General features: G+C 33.1%; 1 long non-coding RNA gene across 1 annotated transcript; it reads left to right on the top strand.

Moving 5' to 3' along the window:
• Window positions 1-9,609: 9,609 nt before the first annotated feature.
• On the top strand, window positions 9,610-10,745 carry LOC135309983 (uncharacterized). Its single transcript, XR_010370255.1, has 2 exons — window positions 9,610-9,686; window positions 9,983-10,745. It is a non-coding gene; the product is annotated as an uncharacterized LOC135309983 (long non-coding RNA).
• Window positions 10,746-16,567: the final 5,822 nt, after the last annotated feature.

Genomic DNA, 16,567 nt, shown 5'->3' with positions numbered 1-16,567 from the left:
ATAGCCCAACAATGCTGGTGTCAAAATTTTCAGACTGCCTAAACAAAGGCCCAAAAGCATATATTTAAAAAAACGTGCAGCCTTTGACGTATTTGTAATCCCTTAGCTAGTTAAAAGATTACAATTTTAACATTATTTTTTCTTCCATCGACTCACCGTTGGAGTCTGATTGATCTGGCGAGTCTAGATTAAATACGGAATTATCCTTTTTCATCAATAAATTGTCATATTTTTATAAAACCAAGAAATGAAACAATAAATATGGAGCTATCTAACGAACGTTGAGCAAAAAGCTGTGTATTTGTTTGTGAACTTCAACTAATTTGCATACATAGCAAGCAACACGGCTTGAGGGAGTCGGGCGTGTGAAAATGGCAAAGTTTCCGAATAATGAAGATGAGTGAAGATGTTGGGTAATCCGCGGGAGAGAAACTTGGTACAAACCGCACCGCCTCCACTGTTGCAGAGTCGACTTATGCGGTGTTTCTAAGAATGCCAAGTCGTTTTTAATTAATTTCTTTTTTATTTTCTTTATAATTTATTAGGCGTTTGTTGAAGTTTGGTGTTTTATCTTCATTAATTACTGCAAGATGATTAAGTAAGTATAAGTAGTTCTAGAACAAATATATTTTAACTTATCTATATCAACTCAACAAGTAAAAGCAACCCAATTCTCTCGCAGTACTACAATAGCGCAATACTAGTTTATTTATTCAACATGCTGTATGTATATCTTCTCAAGTCGTAATAACCCAAGTTAAAATGATATGCGATAACACATACGATTACCAAGGGTTCAGTAACTGGGCCTGTGGCACAGTTAATTAAAACTCATCTGAATTCTCGGTTGTAAATTTTACAATCGCGAGTTTTTCCGAAACTTTTCGACAGAGCATCCAGCGCCCTGTTTATTTATGAGCTTTGGCCACCAGCCGACGAACGCGCGCTTGACCGACAATATTTTCACATTAATGTTTGTTTTTTTTACAGCAATACCGATTTAAGGCCATAAACATACACTGCCTGTGGATAACCATTGTTAAAAACCTTTTTAGAAAAAGCGTTGATGGATCTATCCCGTTTGTACCTACCTAATGAAATACGAAATACAGAAAACGTAGAATGTTATAGTAATGTGTAGTAACATTGCATCTTGAGATCAGGGATAGTTGAGATTAGTATCAGTGTGAGATATCTTGAGACATTAATTTAATTTTTATTTACCCTCTTATTATAAGCAAAAAGGCCTAAAATGATTAGAATATTTTTTGTTTATACACACATTAGTTTAGAACTTTTTGAACAGGGACAATCGATATTATCGTGTAAGATTCGAATAAAATGGGAAGAAACAAATTGCCTTATTTCCCCTTTATTTATTCAAAACGAGCTCCAAGTTGCTCAAATTGGCCGTTAAACACACTTAACATTTTGGTATGAAGGCAAGAACCTTATTAACAGGTTCAATCTAGGAGACTGAAAGTGAATACATGTCGTTTAATTTTTGAATAAATCTTAACGGAGTTGAACGGTCTTGGAATATATATGGAGGAAATACTTTGAGATGATATAACTTGTTAGAAAAATAATTCTGTGAGATATCTTCTGAGACATTAATTTTGTTTTTGAATACATTTACTATTTATTCATTATCACAAATGCAATAAGTATAAAAAAGCTGATAGCTCTAATTCCATAGTTATTCTTTTTCTTGGAATGGAACCTATAGTCTTAAAATTCTAAGACAATGCAAGCGACGACAATCAAAGAAAAAACTACAAAATTTAACAATTTACTAGTAACGAGAAAATAATCAATCTGCCAAGCCATGGAAGCAATCAACGGTTTGTTATTGCGTCCGTCCAATCCGATAAAAGAATCGATACATCAAAGACGTTCCAGCTCGATTACTTGTGGCTTGTGGTATCTGTTTCTGGGATCGATGAAAATAGTGAAGTGCAGCCTATGTCATATTGCAGACGATGTCAGACCATGTCAACAACACACTGCTATGTCTGCGGAATTGATAAGTTTTGAAATCGATTTGGCTAACTCGATTTAGGCAACTACGAGTGATAGTCAAATGTTTTGACTATGCTTATACTTTATGCTATGACAAATAAAAAATGCATAACATTTCTTATATAAATAATTTTTTTATTAAGTGTTTATGAAGGTATTTTTTACACTTTATACACTTTCTTTTATATATTTTCATGTATACACTTAATAAAAAGGTAAATAAATAAGTGTTTACATAGGATTTATCTATGAGTATATAACAAATAGTTCACCGACATTCCGGTAAATTCTACAATATAACAAAATAACCTTTTATTGCATATTATTATTAATATGCATTAAAAAATGTATTGTACATATAACTTAAAACTAAATAAGTGACAAGAAAATCCGTAAAAGAAAAACCTTATCGCGCGATTTCATTTAAGCAATGACACGAAGATAAAAAGCTTGAAGGCGAAAGGTAGTCGTACGGATGAAGGTTGATAACTGTTATAAAATTATAAGATAAGATAATAAATTGATACAATAAATAATAATAATTAATTCCTTTCAGAAAGAGTGATTGCCAATGAGGCATAAACATGTGTTACTGGATCTAACAAGATGATCTATCAAAACAAATTGCCAATAAGAATAGAGAAATATTTCCAGGTAAATTAGACATCAATAACGCAATACAATGTTCTTCCAACATCAAGAATAATATATGAAGTGTTCAAACAATAGGAGTTCCATCAGAATCCAATTCATCTTTGATTGAGATAATAAACCGAAATAATTTTATTTACCCTCTTATTATAAGCAAAAAGGCCTAATATGATTAAAATATGTTTTGTTTATACACACATTAGAACTTTTTGAATAGGGACAATCGATATTCTCGCGTAAGATTCGAATAAAATGGGAAGAAACAAATTGCCTTATTTCCCCTTTATGTATTCAAAATGAGCTCCAAGTTGCTCAAATTGGCCGTTAAACACACTTAACATTTTGGTATGAAGGCAAGAACCTTATTAACAGGTTCAATCTAGGAGACTGAAAGTGAATACATGTCGTTTAATTTTTGAATAAATCTTAACGGAGTTGAACGGTCTTGGAATATATATGGAGGAAATACTTTTAGATGATATAACTTGTTAGAAAAATAATTCTGTACCTCCTGTGACAGGTGATACAAGTGAAAATTCATATTTTTACAAGAGAGCAAAAAGAAGATTTAAAACATTCTTGTTCGTGAACTGAATGGGATAGGATCAACTTTAGTACGTTGTTTTGTAGAGTAAAATGTTTTTATTAACTATACATTTCGATATTTGTTAAATATACATGTTTCAAAAGTAATTCATGAAAAACTTGTGAGTTGTACTCCTACTTTATTGTTCACACGTCAGTTCTGTGCAAAATTTATGTCATAAATGATACTTGTACAGTTATATTACGTAGCGCTATTAAATTGAATTTGTATAATCTGATATACACGACGATTTCGATCATTTAGCACAAAATTTGTTCTACATACCTAATAGTTTTAGAATTAGTTGGAATTTTAGATACAATTGTATTTATATTTGTTTGCACAAAATATTTTGGTTTAAACGGATATTACTTTAGATACATCAATATTCTCGATAAATGTCTTGAACAATAAAATGTGAAATGGAATACAATGACAATTAAATTACTGAGCACGAAAAATAGTTTATTGAATGATTACGTAAAGGGGTTACAACGTGACAAATATTGATAGTCACGATGTTTTTGCCAAAAATCCGACAGTTACTATTTTGCACAAAATTATCTCCGAAACTATAGCAGATAGAAGAACGTGAGTTGGCTAAAAATAATAAATTAAATTAATAATTAATTACAATTTTAAAGGTTTCACACAATTCTAGCATGCATAGAAAATTACAATCAAAAATGCTATTTTTAAGTACCTAGTTATTTAATTAGAAACCAATGAAAAAGGATATGAAATTAATTGGTCTATTTCATTCCAAACAGATACGTCCCACGCCGCACGTAGCCATGGTATAGTCGATATCGTTGTGTATTATCTTGTCTAATAACTACCTACTTAATGTGGAAACATTAAATAATTTTGTTTGATCTCTCTCTTTCATCTGAACATCTCCCCGGTTTCTTCCACAACTGTTAAGCATCGGATCCCAGGGTCCGCTTATGTACTTTTTTTTTCCACTTCGCACGGTCGTCGGCCAGTTGCCAGAAATACTGATTTTATCATCTCTATACAATTATATTTCAATAGGCGACGTCTTTGAGAATGAAGCCCCGGGCACAAGCGGGCCTTTTACCAGGTAATTGCATTAATATGTCCCGACGTACGACACCTATGAAATTAGATGAGCCCACACTCGCGTTCTGATATCATTTTCTATAACCTAAACGTCGGGAAACTTCGGAACATCGCCGCGAGTTCAAGAAACAAAATTCTGTAAGAAGTTTGTAGCAAGTACTCTTATTTGTATTGTTAAATGGATTATTTCGTTGTTTTCGTTTTACGACCTCGGGGGCGCAGTGGTAAAGTTCTTGCCACTGAACCGAGAGGTCCCGGGTTCGATCCCCAGTCGGGTCATTCATTCGGATTGGTCCGGATCTTGGATGTTTATCTATATATGTATTGATTATAAAATATAGTATCGTTGAATTAGTATCCCATAAAACAAGTCTCGAACTTACTTTGGGGCTATCTCAATCTGTGTGATTTGTCCCAATATATTTATTTTTTTATTTTCATGAATCAGTGGTTAATAGAAAGTTGGTGAATGTTTGCATGTATAATCATGCAAAATTTCAATAAAATTTGAGAAAAGAATATATGAACTATCACATCGTCTCATGAAAATCTGTTGAGCTGATTTTGCCAAAACAAACATACACAATTTAATGGGAGTAAAAAGACCTAGGAATGCTATTAAAAAATATTAAGAATAATAAATAATAACTGTAAGGAACAAATTCACATAAAATATATTCTAAGCGTATAACGGAACTGTTGCCAAGCAAATGCAATTCATCGGGATTGAAGTAATGCGAGAAACGGAGCGGATCCTGCCCCGTCCCGACCGAGCTGCAAGCTAGGACTGTTTGCCTAAATCTGACAGCTGCACCTAATTCGGAACGTAGCGCTAAATAGTTTACAACTTAGACTGCAACTAAGGATCAATCTAAACTATGCCTTATATGGCTTTAACTATATAATATCATCCGCTTGCATGGAGATATCGAGATAAAAAGTATCCGCTTTATGTAATATTTCGAGGTAGTATTTTACAAATGTACATACCTTTCATTAGTGTCAAAGTCACAAAAAGACAACTGGTATGACTTTTACGACTACCTTCCACCACCTTGTGGCAATTACTAGCATGCACATCAGTATATACCGGCTGAATTAACATCGGTACACTATCGCTGCACAGCTCGCGAAGTTTTGGCGAATTCGGCATACATTACTGGTTTTCCATTGTGGTAAATAAAAGCTGTCATATAAACTCCGGAATGTTTATTCATTCGCGTCGGCATCTCGCGTTCGGCGTTAATGTGTAGCGGGCATAAGGTTTCCCAGCGATTTTTTTTCTTCAATCAAAGCAAGTGGTTGACTACCATCGTTTCACGACCGTCCACTTAATCATATCAATTTGAAATGTACTGAAAAAGCAAGCCCACATCCATCACTACTCCAGTCTAAACCAACTCTAATATTGCTGCTGACAATATTTTATACAGCTGCGAAAATTGTAACCGCTACCAACTTTAACAATTTACACGCTTATGTCGAGGTTTTGTGCATATTGCAACGCGGTGGAGCCATTCTAGCGATTATGTTTTGTATTCCATTGTAACAAAGACTGTTTTGTATTCAAATCCTAAATATATAAGCGATGTCCATGTACACTAGTGATGTTATTATAGCAAATATCATAAATACCAACATCTATAATAGCATACCTAATGTTTGTTAAATCCTAATTTAGAATATATTTGAAAAAAATTAATGCGAAATTATTACAAGTTTTTTATACGATACATACTTACTTAATATATTTTTTTTAATTTTTTTTATTATGCCAAGCTCATTGCGCAAGCATCATTATAATGATATTAAGGATTGTTTCTTACCTTTTTTGTCAATAATATTTTAGTATAAACTGAATACACAGCAATTGAACTACCTACGTAAAACTGGTCATATAAGCTCCGCTAGGTTTACTTTTTATATTATAAATGTTAAACCTTTATTACGTAGTAATAGAAACTTATTTTGCTCTTCCACGCTTGTATCTCTCGGTATGAGTAGTTTGGAGTTCTTAGTACGGTCAGATAAAGTAATTCTGGTAATAATATAAAGTTTACAGGTAAAATAAGATAAATTAAATATCAGTGATAAATTTATAATTTCGATTAGAAAATAAAATGTTGTTCCCAATAAAATATAATATTTGCTATTTGATATAATTCTGTGACACGTAGCGTCCTCGTAAGCAAGCTACCAATTTTGTAGGAGATCTACAAGCTTCCTAAACTCATATATATTCGTAGCATAGACTCGAAAATAAAGAATATGAACACTTCTAATACTAAGAATAGGCTTGCACTATCCTATTTATCTTAAACAAAACGTAAACAAGTGGTAAACCTAAATAAGTCAAGAAAAAAATAATCGTCGGAATATTGTGTCTTTGTTTGCAGACCGTACAGCTCGCCGCATCCACGTGACAAGTCCTGGAAGTTCCCTTGTCTTGTTGCCGCCGTGTTTGGCGGATTGGATTTGTTCCCGTATGCTAATACGATACGTGAGCACTGTCACACCCCCGGATTAGCCAGGAAAATTTATATAATACACAAGACAAACAAAAACAACGTTTTATTTGGAATTCAAATTTGCAGTGATATACGGGAGTTAGGTAAGTTTCATCACACGAGCTACGCTACGGTATGATAAAAATATCGTAGGTAACTACGGAGAACAATTCCTTTATCGCCATTATTGGGCAGTGGATATTTTATTGTCTGAATTTTCTTTCTTAGACAGACCAAGTAACGTCTGTTTGTAAACTGAGAATTTCATGAAGTACACATATGATATTGTTTTGAACGAATACCCTCACTGGACTCCGACGCTTAACGGTTGAGGAAGTAACGCCGCTTGGAATGCAACTACGGAATAGATTCACTTATATTAATACGTAGTTGCATTCATATTCATATAACAGGCAAAAAGATCTATAACAGATCTGTTGCAAGTGAACATATTTTAAACACGCGATATTAAAGTCTTCTGTAGTCAAAAGAAATAATTTTCTCTATTCAAGGCTCAATGCCCTCTAGCAGAAACTTTTGGAAATTAAGCCAACTAGTGGCTGGTTCAGTTTTTCTCAGTCATTTAGAACAAACGCCATCTGTGTTTTACTTAAATAACTACATAATGCAAAAACGGTTCTTGCCTGTGTCTAGGATATCGAAACCGGGATAGGAAGCATTTAGTATGCTTTCTTGTTATTCATATGTTTAAAACTAAAATGTATAGATGTCCTTATACGATAAAAAAATTACTTTCTCAAAAATATTTAACTGCGCTTATCAAAATGAATTCAATTACAACGTGTTCCCATTGATAGTGCATTGCGTCGAATTTTTTTTTCAGTCTCATTTGCAATTTTAATTCCAGAAACAGACTTTTAATGAAAATAATACGGAAAATTTTCAACGCTTTCATATTCCAGTTTTTAAGTTTTTTTTTATCTACTCTCCAACTTCACGTTGTAAATATTTGATTTCACACGAATTCATAAATTTAAAATTCGCAAATCTATCCAAAAAGTAATTCTAGGAAAATGCAATGTCGCGGCGAAGCATTATAGGGAAATATTACTTAGAGCGCGGATTTTCACTCCGCGGCCATAATGAAAGTTTTGCATTATTCAGTTTCAGCTAATCAGAAGTTACGGCTAGACTAGGGCTTGCAGCATATAACTTCGTTTTCTTGAAATCGAGCTCGAATGTAAATGGAATTCGAACTGCGGTAAAATAAAATGACAAGAATGCTGATGGTTTTTTAACTTTTAAATAACGGCCAATCCCGAAATTGATCGAGTAAAATCATAATAATATGTAATACACCTAAGCGTTTTTCGTTTTTTTCGAATTCGTGAAAACCGTACAAAAATCCGTCCGGTAGTTTTTGATTTCACATCGTTCTTACATACAGACTTCTCTTTCTTTTACTTTTTATTTATAATATTTAAAGATACGTTTATAAATACGTTCTTGATCCATACACACAGAAAATCTTTTTGTAAAAACCTTATTATAATATGCCACGATTATAAAAAACAAAATTAAGTAGGTATTATAACTAAAGTAGGATCAATTTAACAGGTGACCTGTTTTGACACTTCGTCCAAATTCATAAATGTAACCTTGTAACGGAGGGCATACAATATTTATTGTTACAAAATCAGAACTACAAAAAATCAAAGATAAGGGGTTTATCCAAAATCTTTGAAATTAATAATACTAACAAAAGAAGACATTTTTTGACAATTCTAGCTATAGGCTGACAGATGTCAAATGTGACTTATTAAATTGGTCCTACATAATATATATCCTCATTGCGGAATATTGTAAAGCTTATACTTTGTAATAAAAGGGGAAGAGAGCTTTTCATACCAGATATTATAGAAAAATAATTATAGTGAGTCATTATAGCACTAATAGAAACCAAAACATTTCTTTTTAGAATTGTTCGCTCATCACGCAAAAAGTACTGGTTGGAATTTAATGCGGTTTTCATTTACGCACATAGTTACGCGGGCAAAGCTGCGGGCAATAGTCACATATATAAATGTTTTAAACAAATAAATTCTTCAACAAAAATAAAGACAGAAATGCCAGACGATTCAAAAAATGAGAGAATTCAGTTTAATGCAATAAACTCTTGCAAATTTAATATTGTAATCATGAGCTGAGTTATTCCCCGGGCTCAAAGTCGTCAACCACCGTCCTAGCTAAGCGACTGAACAGTACACGATGCGATACAACGCTGTGGGTTTGGGTTATCACGGCGACGACACACGTTACATTTTATGTGATTTTATTGCGCTGCCTCGTCGCGTTTGTCGATCACTTAGTTAGTTACTTACTGGTATTTCGCTGGCAAATTTGCTTTATTTTGAAGCGTAAAGGAAAACAATCGTATTCACGAAATTTTATTTGAATATCTGTATTGTTTATAATTTTTTTTTTTACCTTGTATCAAAGTTTTTGATACTCGTAACCATAAAGACTAAGATGACTAAAATTAATCTTTCTTTCAAATACAACATTTAATAGTTAAATCGATTCTTTGTTATGTAATAAATAAAAATTAGTTACCTTATGGCAACTAATATATATTGCTAGCATTTGCTCGCGGCTCCGCCCGCGTTAAATTTCAGGGATGAAAGGTAGGGGAGACCGGGGATGGTTGACTATAGGGGTAGGTAGACTAATCGTCGAAAACACTTCGGCATCACGTGTTTCGTGACCTTCAATCAGGCGCAAGGAACGAGCCCTGTGCCCCGCTCATTCGTACGAAGTGCCGTGTAGCCGACGCGCGTCGTTTTTGTTTGGTGCGCAGATAACGAATTTTGACCTACGTAAGTATTATTTTCCTACTATACACTTTTTGTTGTCACGTGTATAAATACGTTGTGAAGTTTATTGTTCCTATTTCACAGATAGTTTTAAGGATATCTCTTTCCGATACATAGATTTATTTTCTGTTAAGCATGTTTGTTTAGAATATATATGCGATCAAAATCTAAAATGGCGTCTGGGGCTGATTGACTAGTTTTCTTTGGGGCTGGTAGACTAATAAGTCAACCAACCCCTATATACCTAACAGATAACAAATTCATAATGTGTTCATTTTGTATGTTTTATTTTGTTACAGAAAATGAGAACATATAAGAGAAAAACCACGAGATCTGATGTACCCCAAAACATAGTGGAAAGAGCTTGCCATAATGTGTGTCCAAAGTAAAACAAAACCAAGAAAGCTCAGCCTGCTACCATTGAAAATATACAGTTTGGTTTTATAATATCCGGTATATCACCACTCAATGAAAACATATTTCCCGAATCGGAGTTTAGTGGAGCTTATGTGATGGATAGGCCAGTGCCAGTATCACAAGATGTTGCTGGTTCTTCGACGGCTAGGATGAACATAAATCAGAACGTAAATGCCATACCATCAGTGCCAGAATAGAATATCGACAGTGCTGGGTCTTCCAGAGCTGAACATTTGATCACCCTTCCAAATTCTGCTGTATATATATTCAATAATATGGTTAACATTGTCAACACTTCTGATCATCATAATGAAATTACTGCAGAAGAACCAATTGTTTCAAGTGAATCGACTACTGCTTTGCCATTACGCTCAAGATCCACTAGTACTAATTGCGAATCACCTTCAATTCTTGAACAGATGAGTCAGGAGAAGAGCTCAGTATACAAACACCCGAAAGTGAATATCAATTGGAAAAACACCAAAGAGTGACTCCACCGCCTTCAACTTCTGAAACCCCTTTTACTTCTTTTATTCATCCAACAGACATAATGCCCTTTCCGAAAGCTCTCAACTTGTTTAGAAAATCGAAGAAATATACGCAAACGTAAAAGTACTATTTATACACATGCCTGAAAAAGAAAAACTTATGGAATTAAAACAGAAACAATCGTGTACAGAATATTTGAAGTAGAAAAAAACTGAAAAACTTACATCTAAAAGTCAGGAAAAGGGGAAAGAAAAATGTAAAGGGAAGGTTAAGGTTAAGGGAAAAGGTAAGAACGGTATCTGAGGAGCTAAAAATAAAGATAATGATGCAGCAGCTTATTCAGATGAAAGTGATGATGATGACACGATTTGTATAGAATGCACTGATTCTGTTAGTCCGCCTGGTGAAGAATGGATTCAGTAAATACACTGAATCTATTCTTTTCCCATTCAATATGTGCAAAAGGCAATTTAATGTTTTATGAGTGCAAAAATAGATGATAAGTTAATTCTTAATTGTTGTAAAAAATAAAAAGTATTCGTAATTTTGTTGTTTTATTTTCTTTTCTAAATTAGATTTCTTTAATTTGTTTTGATAAATCATTATCGTCAGCACCATAGGTCAACTTACCCCCTTAATGTGGTCAACATACCCCGTGTTTGGGGTAGATAGACTAAAGGTAAGGGCTCTTAAAAAAATCTATAAATTTACAATTAAATAATAATATATGTTAATGAAATAAACTTTTTTAGTTAGAAGAATATATAATTAATCATGTGAGTCTGTATTTTGGTATGTTTATCTTAAAACTCCAAAGTTATTAAGGTTCAAACATAAAACTAGTCAACCATCCCCGGTCTCCCCTATCTTATGTCCTTCTTTCATACTTCAAACTACATGTATGCAAAATTTCAAGAAGATTAGTTGAGTAGATAATGCGTGAATAGGTAACAAATAAACTTACTTTCGCATTTACAATATTATTAGTTGGGATTAGTTAGTATTAGGATACACTACAATTTCAGTGATGAAAGAGTGAAAAATCGTAGACAATACGATTTAATTAGAATTTTACTCTAAAAGTTTGATAATAAAGCATGAGTACAATGTCGACTGCCGATGAATCGAAATGCGGGATAAAAAGGTAACAAGTAAAGTTCAGCGGAAAGAAAAAGTATTAAAATTCGAGGTGCATTCGCGCAAATGAACCAAGTTTTTACAGATGTTTGCTTCGCATTGGGAAGAGTACGTTTCAATCGATTGAGTTATACTTATGTTGTCCTATGTTCTTTTTAAACCCCGACGCAAAAAGAGGGGTGTTTAAGTTTGCACGCTAAGTGTGTCTGTCTATCTGTCTGTTTGTGTACATTGTACCATAGCTCATCAACGGGTGAACCGATTTGGATGCGGTTATTTTAATTTGATAGATAACTTTTAGGCGGTGGCCCTTAGATATGTTTGTTCAAAATCGGTTCAGCCGTTCAAAAGTTGTTACGAAATGAATATTGAAAGTCGAGGGTTTTTTAATTTGTCTGAAATATAAACTTGTTAAAATAGTTTGCTAACTTTTATTATATGGTTCAAAATATGTTTAAAATTAGGTTGTTTTTTTATACAAATAAATACAGAAAAGTATTTAATTCACACTATACATACAATTATAAAAGATCACTACAAACAGATAAGTATTAATAAAAGTTTATTGAAATTCACGGTGATAATTTTACATTTTACTCTATAGCTTTTTCTACGTTCACTTCAGCTTATTTTTCTCAGGTTACTAATAACCTCATATTTTATTTAAATAAAAATAAATCTTCGTCTAACTATGAAATAAACACGCCGTATATCTCTGAGCACATTTCTACTTTTAGAGTTATTTGCTCTCAAAATATCCCTGTGAAAAGCTGAATAACTGCGATGGAGGTTTTATACGTACTAGCTCTATGTAAGATAGGAATTCTCTGGGAAATTGGCTCTCTTTGTTTCCACTGTCCTGACCCATCTGATATTATTATTATTTATCAATATCTCTTTCTTTGTAGAAAATAATTAACGTTCATGAACATAGTCTTTACTTAGTACAAAATAAGGTTTAAATCAGACATAACTTATTTTTATCGTAATTTACTCGTGATTACATTTCACTTTCGGTAATGTTTAAAAAAGTACATCTTTGAATAAGCTTAGTGAATTATTGATTCTGTGTGTGTCATCTTACCTTAACACAGATATTTTTTTACTACAAAACTATCGAAGTTGAACAAAAAATATATATTGTATAATAAACAGTGTTAAGGGGAAGTACTCTCGGGTATCCCGGATACCACAACGCAATAAGCTGCATAGCGTTTATGGCTGTTCAAGTTAATAACATCGCGTCTACTACGGCGATGTCACTGCAATTATTACTACTTCATATAAACGTTTAGAGTGGGGTGTTATCTCCGGGAACTATATGGAACATTCGAGATAAATTATCAGCTAAAATTTTGTAGCTTTTTCTTTTGATTCAGATTATGGCACTACTGGCACAAAAAATACGAATATAAGATGTAATTTATATAAGTTACAACATTTATCGTGAGACACATAACACACAATATTATTTTAACTTTTTATCGTTCAAAGAAATCACAATAATTTTTTGTCCAACACATAACAATTTACAATAATATTTTTACACAATATTAACTGGCTCTTCGGTGCAGCCCAAATTGAACCCATTTTGCGAGATGGCAAAATAAAATCTTGTCACTAAACTTAAGTACCGATCTGAAATTTTTAACCTCACAAAATATCAAACCTTCTAGACCAATCAGCAATTTCGTTGATAAAATGAGTATCATGAAAAAATATTCGTGATTTCAAGGAGATAAGTTTGTTCAACTCAAAATACACTTGAGGAGACATCGATAAAAAAAGTCCCTAGGGAGCATTGCAGCACTGCCCGCCACTGACTTATGTTCGCAGTGTTAATTTCGCGACGCCTGACAAATTCGCCAGAGGCGACGCTTACACGTTTTTAATGGCTCCTAGCTCGCCACTCTCAGATTCTGTTCACAGTTTTGAATTCGGCTATGTATACTGTTCGAAATTTGATTTTTTTTGAAATATAAATCTTCAATTTTTTTTTGTTTTTAAAATTGGCTGTGTTAAATTAAATGATTTTTTATAAATTTCATGTACCTAACTAATAAAAAAAATACCATTTATATAAAGCATCTTTCTCACTGGAGCCGGTTGTTGTTGTTGTCGATTTCGTATAACATGTTTGATTAATCTCGCGGATATTTTATTTTTATTTTATAACTTAGTTTTCAAAATAAGAAACAGCTGTGTTGTCAATGTGCTTTTTATTATATAAATCGTTATGCGGCATAACTCTAATACAGCTTAGAAATTGTGATGAAAGCATAGATAGATAGTATAAACATACCGTACGTACATATAGCACAGAAACAATAAAGTACTTGATGAGCATAATATTGTGTTATACAATTTACAACATCATAACTAAACTGGATTTATTCTGAAATAAAATATTAAGAGTGGTCGCATGTTAAAAGATGCTCCGTAGGATATCTATCGAGATAGTTTACGCGAATTCTTCGAGACTTTAAATATAAACGAATGTAATTAAATTTTAGCCCCAGTGTTCTAAATAATAAGGTTTAAAACGGTTTGTTATGTTTACGTTATTTTTCAACCAGGCAGAGTTTGCGTGCCCGCGTGGCGTAGTAACCGTAGTACTGAATAAGTAAACGCTTGGAATAAATCAAGTTAATTGCGACGGGGCACCTCCTCGTATGGGCAATAAAGAAATGATGAACAGAATTGACGCTTCACATAAAGAAGATTATTTATACATATAAGAAAAGTGTAAGTAGGCTATATCTGTACATATAAAAATATATATTATGGGGGGTCTTTTTGGGGATAACAGAAACCAAAACATTTTTTTTTATTTTCTTCTCTCTGTTCGTGCAATACACAAAAATTACTCGATAGAATTCGAAGCTGTTTCACAGTTATAAAAACGAAGGTCCAGCTTAAAATCTGGTATAGATTGCATCGCAATGGCATGGCTTAGAACCCGAGATATAGATAATAATAAAACATGAAATAAACGCGTACAAGGCCGCGGGCAAAAGCTAGTCATGGATACAAAGCTAATTGGAATAAGATTTAGGAACGGTTGGAATATAATTTTGAATACCTTGCGGAAGAATGAAAATGATTGAGAAATAGATTATATATTATGAAGAAAGGTAATTTTGTTTTGCAATTTTTCTGTATTATTTTTATTTTACATCAAGGGGCAGCAGCCCCAACCCGTTTCGATAGAGAAGTTGTATCGTTCGCTTCCTGAACCACTGTCTTGGGCTTTTCGACCCCTTTTAGTATTTTATATGAGGCACAAAACTACCGATCGCTAATGGGTTAAATATAATATTATTTTTATATATTCACACAGATTGAGTTGGCCCCAAACGAAGTTTGAGACTTATGTTACGGGTTACTAACTCAATGTTACTATATTTTAAAACAGAAAAATAAATAGATAAACATCCAAGACCCAAGTTAATCTGAAAAAAAACATTTTCCATGTTGACCTGACCGGGGATCGAACCCGGAACCCCGGAAATCCAGTGTCCGTCCGGCGTGATGACTATTAGGCCACGGAGGTCGAGGATATTATTTAATATATTATTATTAGTATATTTTTGGGAAGTTTTTCATGACATACATACGTACGTTGCAAGACAAATAAATGCTTGTAAAATTCAATTTCCGAGTAAAACATTTCTTCTTAGAAATAATGGCGGAAATAGATGAAAGTCAGTACTCTTTTTGTTGCCTTGACCGCTGCAGGAGCGTAAGTGGCACGTAAGTTACATTATTAGTTTTCAACTGGGGAACTTCCCGTTTTTGGTCCGTCGTCGTTCAAATTAGATGCTTTAGCTCGATACCGTCTGTGTTTTTATTGCGAAACTGTTTCGGTGTAATTTAAACTTTTGATAGCTATTATGTTGGTGGTCTGAGAAATCACTTGCTTCGATTGACTGTGTTATATCACAGTGTTAAGTAGCAAATTTCATTTATCTTTTTTAATTTATTTATTACAATATTATATTTATATCTTTATCTAATTTACTAATTACGTATATTATAGTATTTTTAATTGTAGGTCTACTGTCCCATGGATTGAATACAATAAAGAAATATGTGAAGTCTTAGAAAATACAGTAGTGTTTAGCTCAATTGTGGCTTATTGAGCGGTTCTAATGACGATTAAAAAAAACTAAAGACAACAAAGTAAAATAATATTTCTTTACCTAAATACAGCAGATACTATAGAGCATAGCACATGTGCGCAAAAGGAAAAAGTTTCAAGCAAGAGCATTTCACCAAATAAAATTATGAGACGGATGAGAGCAGAACACAAGTTGATTTTAATATATTATGCATGTTTTTGCCAACGCAATCTGGATGCTGGCTGCTCTTCCAAGTCTCAAATTACTCGGGATTAAAATGCATAACATATTTATTCAGAGAAGAAGTTGCAATTAATATGATGTATATTTGATTGAATTGAAAGATATTTGATTATGCATGAGCAACGAGATACTATCACATATTACTATATATTTTCAGTTTTTATGATACTTCAATAGACACGCCATGAGTTAATTACACAACCATATGAAAACCCCGACTGTAATAATTAAGGCGCTTTTAGGCGGCTTAAATAAAATTTCGCACCAGTGTTAGCAATAACATAATCGATGTGAAAAACAATCCATCCAAATTAATGAAATGAGTAACCACTGTCATTTCCCTATTAATTTTCGTTTTTCACAAAACAAATCCATTTTTTATTTTGTGAAAAACGCCAAATATAGGAACATAACAGTGGTCACACTGAAGCAGTATTAGGAAAACCGACCAAAAAAGCAGCGTTATGGTACTCTCCT

Source organism: Plodia interpunctella, chromosome 2, assembly GCF_027563975.2.
Source record: "Plodia interpunctella isolate USDA-ARS_2022_Savannah chromosome 2, ilPloInte3.2, whole genome shotgun sequence".
Lineage (NCBI taxonomy): Eukaryota > Metazoa > Arthropoda > Insecta > Lepidoptera > Pyralidae > Plodia > Plodia interpunctella.
This window is presented reverse-complemented; position numbering and strand designations above follow the sequence as displayed.